Source organism: Saccoglossus kowalevskii, chromosome 19, assembly GCF_978046115.1.
Source record: "Saccoglossus kowalevskii chromosome 19, keSacKowa6.1, whole genome shotgun sequence".
Taxonomy (NCBI): domain Eukaryota; kingdom Metazoa; phylum Hemichordata; class Enteropneusta; family Harrimaniidae; genus Saccoglossus; species Saccoglossus kowalevskii.
In genome coordinates, this window is record NC_140659.1 from 8,813,031 (window position 1) to 8,819,054 (window position 6,024).

Here is a 6,024-nt window from a genome sequence, read left to right on the forward strand (position 1 = left end):
AATTGGACGGTCCTTTAACCCAGGAGGGATTGGACGGCTTTCTAATCCATCGATAATTGATCAACACTCTAGCCTACAAAGAATAAGACAGCTCTCTAACACACAAGGAAAATGACGGCTCTCTGCCTCACAATGATTTGGGACAACTCTCTAACCCACAAAGAATTATAGACAGTTCGCTAACCCACAAAGAACTGGACAACACTCTATCCCACAAGGAATTTGATAGCTCTCAAACCAACATAGAATTGCACAGCTCCCTGAACAACAAAAATGGATGAGTCTCGAACCCATAAAGAATTGCAAAGTTGTCAAACTCACAAAGAATTGGACAGCCCATAACCCATAAAAAATTGAACAGCCCTCTAACCCCAAAGTTTGGACAGCTAACTAACTCACCGAGAATTGGAAAGCTCCTTAACCCATCGCGATTTTGACAGCTTTCTAACCACAGCGCCCAAGCCCCACAACAACACAGCTCTCTAAGCCACACAGAACTGGACAGCTCTTCAACCCAGAACCAATTGCACAGCTCTCTAGCCTCACGAAGTAGAGGACAGCTCACGGACCAACAAGGAATTAGACTGCTATGTAACCCATTGACAATTTGTCAGCTTTCTAACCCACAACTACTTAGACAGTTCTCCAACCCACGGAAAATAGAGAGCTTCCTAACCCACAAGAGATTATACAGCTCTGTAACCCACAAAGATTTGGACGACACTCTAACTCACAAAGAATTGGACAGCTAGCAAATCCACCGACAATTGGATAGTTCCCAAAAATCGCAGACAGCTCTCTAACCCACGAAAAAGTTGGCAGCTCTCTATTGGCAAAAAATGTAACCCACTAAGAATTGGACAGCTGCTTAACCACAAAAAATTGTATATTTCTCTTACCCACCAGGAATCGTACATCACTCTAACCCACCGGAAATTTGACTGCTCTCTAACCCACCAAAAACCTGTCAGCTCTCTATCCCACAAGGAATTAGCCAGCTCTCTGCCCCACAAATAATTTGACAGCTCTCTCTCTAACCCACAATGAATTAGACGCTCCCTATCCTACCGATAATTGGACAGCTCTCTAGCCTACAAAGAATTGGACTGCTCTCTATCCCACAAAGAGTTAGATAGCTCTCTAACCATAAATAAACTAGACGCTCGCTATCCTACCGCAATTTGGACAGCACAAAGAATTAGACAGATGTCTAATCCACAAAATATTGAACATCTACCTAATCCTCAAAGAATTGAACAGCTATTTAACCCCAAAAAACTGTACGGCTCTTTAACGCACAAAGAATTGGACAGCTATCTCACCCGCGAGAAATTGTACAGCTTTCCAACAGCTCTCTAGCCCACAAAGAATTAGACAGCTTTCTAAGCCACAAAAAAATGGTCAGCTCTCTAACCCACAAATAATTAGACAGTGACCTAATGCACAAAAACATTAGCCAGCTCTCTAACCTACAAAGAATTTGACAGCTCTATAACCCACAAAGAATTAAACAAATCTCTAACCAACAAAGAATTAAACAGCTCTCTGGCCAACAAGTAATTAGACAGTTCTCTAACCCACAAAGAACTCGGCAGCTCTCTATCACACAATGATTTAGCCAGTTCTTTAAACGTCAAAGAATTGAACAGCTTTCTAACCCACAAAGAACTGTACGGCTCTCTAACCCACAAAGAATTGGGCAGCTCTCTAACCTGCAAGGAATTGTACAGCTTTCTAACCAACAAAGAATTAGACAGTTCTTTAACCCTCAAAGAATCGAACAGCTCTCCAACCCACAAAGAATTGGGCAGCTCTCTAACTCGCAAGGAATTGTACAGCTTTCTAACCCACAATGAATTTGACAGCTCTCTAACCCACAAAAAAATTAACAGCTCCGTAATGCAGAAAGAATTGAACAGCTCTTTACCCCACAAAGAACTAGATAGTTCTCTATCCTACGCAGAATTAGACAGCTTTCTAACCCTCGAGGAATTGGACAGCAACCTAACCCACAAATAATTAGACAGTTCTCTAACGCACAAAAAACATTAGACAGCTCTCTAGCCTACAAAGAATTTGTCACCTCTATAACCCACAAAGAATTAAACAGCTCACTAACCAAAAAAGCAGTAGACAGCTATCTGGCCAACAATTAATTAGACAGCTCTCTAACCCACAAAGTATTAGACAGCTCTCTAACCCATAATGAATCAGACACTCCCTATCCTACCGCGAATTGGACAGCACTCTATCTTACAAAGAATTGGATAGTTTCCTAACCCACAGTGAATTAGACGCTCCCTATCGTGCCGTGAATTGGACAACACTATAGCCTACGGGAATTGGACAGCTCTCTAACCTACAATATATTTGACAGCTCTCTAACCGACAAAGAATTGAACAGGTCTCAAATCCACAATGAATTGGACAGCTCTCTAACCCACAAGGAATTATACAGCTCTCTAACCCGCAAGGAATTGTACAGCTCTCTAACCCACAAAAGAATTTGGCAGCTCTCTAACCGACAAGTAATTGAACAGGTCTCAAATCCACAATAAATTGGACAGCTCTCTACCCCACAAAGAATTGCACAGCTCTGTAACCCACCGAGAATTGAACAGTTCTCTAACCCACAAAGAATTGGAAAGCTCTCTAACCCGCAAAGAATTATACAGTTCTCTAACTCTCAAGGAATTGTACAGGTCTGTGACTCACAAAGGATCGGACAGCTGTCTAACCCACAAAGAATTTGACAGCTCTCTAACCCACCGGGAATTGGGCAGCTATTCTATTCAACCCATATAGTAATTGACAGCTCGCAACCCCACATCTGTTCTGACAGCCTAGTAGCCTACACGTATTTGAAAAGCTTCCTAACTCACATCAACCTGAACAGATCTTTTACCTCCAAAAAGTTGGACTTCTTCCAACCAAACAGAGAATTGGCCACCTTTCTGATCCACAGGTAATTAGACATCTCTACAACCAACAATGATTTGGTTAGCTTATTAACCAAGGACGAATTCGTCAGGTGTTTTAAGATGCGGAGAATAGGACACATTAACTCACAGACATCTCATTAACCCACGTATACTTAGTCAGATCTCTAACCTACAGAAAATTGGAATGCTCCTTAAGCCACATAGAATTAGACACTCATTAACCCATATAGAATTAGATACTCCCTTGGCCCACATAGAATTAGAATTCTCCTTGACCCACGTATAATTAGACATCTCCTTAAGCAACATAGAATTAGATACCCCTTAACCCACAAAAGCAAACGAATCAGATAGCCCTTTATCCCTATAGAGAATTGGTTAGCTCCTTGATACGCAGATTATTGGCAGATATGTACTTATTCAATTGGGAATCGGCCAGCTCCAGTGAACAGTCCCATAACCCACGGATGATTGGTTGGTGGGCATGTAGATAGAGAGCTACTTAAGTCACTGAGAAATTAACTGTTTCCCAGCCCTTAATTGGACAACTCCCACAACTCACTGATAAAAGCTGACAGCCCCTTAAGCTATTGAAAATTGAATGTATCCCTGGCACATGAAGAATTAAGCAATCTGCTCATGAATTGGACGGCTTCCAATTACAGAATTATAAAATTTGACAATTCCTTAGCCCATTGTGAATTTAACAGCTCCCCTTATCCACTTATAATTCCTACATAGAGTTAGTGTGGTGCCCTTAGTGCAGTAAAACAAATTGACCAGTTCTCTGACCTTAAATAACATTCTACAGTTCCACCCCTGTATCTGTATTTAGATGGTTCTGACCCACAGAAACATGGACATCTCCATAAACTAGGTACATAAATAGGGTTTTCTCGCGAATCCACAGAGAATACGAGCTCTATATCGTACAATGTGACGGACTGTTCCTTGAACCAACACAATATTCAATTCAACGTCCCCTTTCGCTACAGAATATTGAGCATCTCCCACAGAGAATAGATCGTAGACAAGTATGGTTATCGAGGCATGGCACGGCATAGCATGGCATATACTGATAGTTAACCAGTGTGTTTAGAACGGGAAACGTGATCTAACGAGAGGCAAAAAAGCGCGGTGAGGCACTTTCGTCGCTCCCAAAGAGATTTCGATCGGCCTCAGAGAGTTGAACTTTGCATAACTCCTGAACCACATGGAATGGACAGAATCTCGGAGATTGAAGCATCCCTATTTTCCACAAAGAATCTAATTGGACAACTTCCTGATTTACCATCGTATTAATCTGCTGAAGTTAGACTATTTATTTTTTATTTTTCAGTGAATTGAACTGGGTTCTCATCGATCGGGCACAAGGTAATACACACCGAATCATATACATGTACCCCTAGAGAATTGTAACAATATGATCTGCCAACCAGTAAATTCACTGTCAAATAATCGCCACTGCAAATACTATGCCAGGAAAGAAGACATCGAATGTGTTGAAAAGGTAACGAGTGTCAACAAGACCTATCCTCGTTTCGCTTGAACTACCTTCGAGATGTTAACGATCAAATTTGTTTCGTGATCACAACAGCGTAGGCTGCAATCACGAATTGAGAGACAATTAACATCCTTTGGTGTGTACTGTATCTAGTTACTTAAAAAGCTGAAAAATTGTAAACAGATTAGTGTTGATCTTCTGGTTTAGTTTCAACAATTAGTTATCGTCTACTCGCATTGTTGCCTGACGGGTTAGATATTAGAGTTGTGTTTGTAGTTCCAAGCGATAATACAATGAGCTGCTACACGCCAAATTAAAAGTTAAATATTACAGATTTCCAATAATTATAAGTTATCAACATAACTAAAAAGTGTTACATTTTATACAGTTTGTGTTTAGTTCATATTTAGTAACGACATTTCTTATTTAAGATATAATGTTAATAGGCCGCATTACTCAATGGGTGAGGGGTAAATAATACTACCAGAACGCAAAGCTAGGCATTTCTCGTTACCCTCGTTATATTGATTACACCACGTGACAAGTGATCGTTAGTTTACATTACCACTATTGTCAGCGTGAAGTATTTTTTTGTTACGCCCAGCCGAACGCGCCAATACTACGACATTGCCCGGGGCAAGGCATCTTCCGCTGTCGGCAAATAGCAGCCCATACAACAATAGGACACACGGACATGCGTTGTGCGTGCCCCATTGCTGTGAAACACGTGCGGACTATTACATTAAAAATATTCTCTTCTAATTCGATATTACATGGTTTACAATCATACCTGTGTTTTGGCTGACTACACGTCGACAATGCCTGTTGGATATGTTTTCTTCATATTCGTCAAAAACGATGGATTATGCAGATTATGCATAAATCTATAGTAACTGAAAATAATAATGATCACAACATAACTGTTTTCAACATAGTGTCCAATATGCACTATCGAGTCAGTGGCATGTTTGTTTTTTAACATTTTTCCTATTTTAGCGAAATAAATCATCGATATCTTTTGTATCTGTGTTACTAGTATAGTGGACTAATTCAGTATCAAATCCAACTCAGAATGTCTAATATTCAAATTCTCTGCACCTATGTTTCTGCTTGGATTCATTTTTCCCCTCTCAGATATCTTATGAGTGTGTGACTTTCGTATTCGCAATACGTATCACGGTAACATGTGGAACAAAACTGGTCACGGTATTGCCGCTATATCAGCGGTTGTCGACTTTAGAAGAATAAGATTTGAGATAAATAGTCAAACTAACGTGACTTTATTAATGAAGCCCTTTCTATGAAGGACAAAAATGATGACGATATTATTACACTGCGATTCAAAGAATGATGACATCAAAAGCACTTTTCGTAAATTCTTCGTCATTGTTTTGTTGGGGATACGCCCTCTATTGCTCACGAGATATGTACCCTGACCTGAATATACATGTACGGTATAATTTATTAACCGTATCAACTACAGATTAATATATTATTATTTTTTCAATTTCGGTCATATTTTGAATATATTTCCTGGACATGTTTACAGTTACACAAATACACGCAATATATATAATT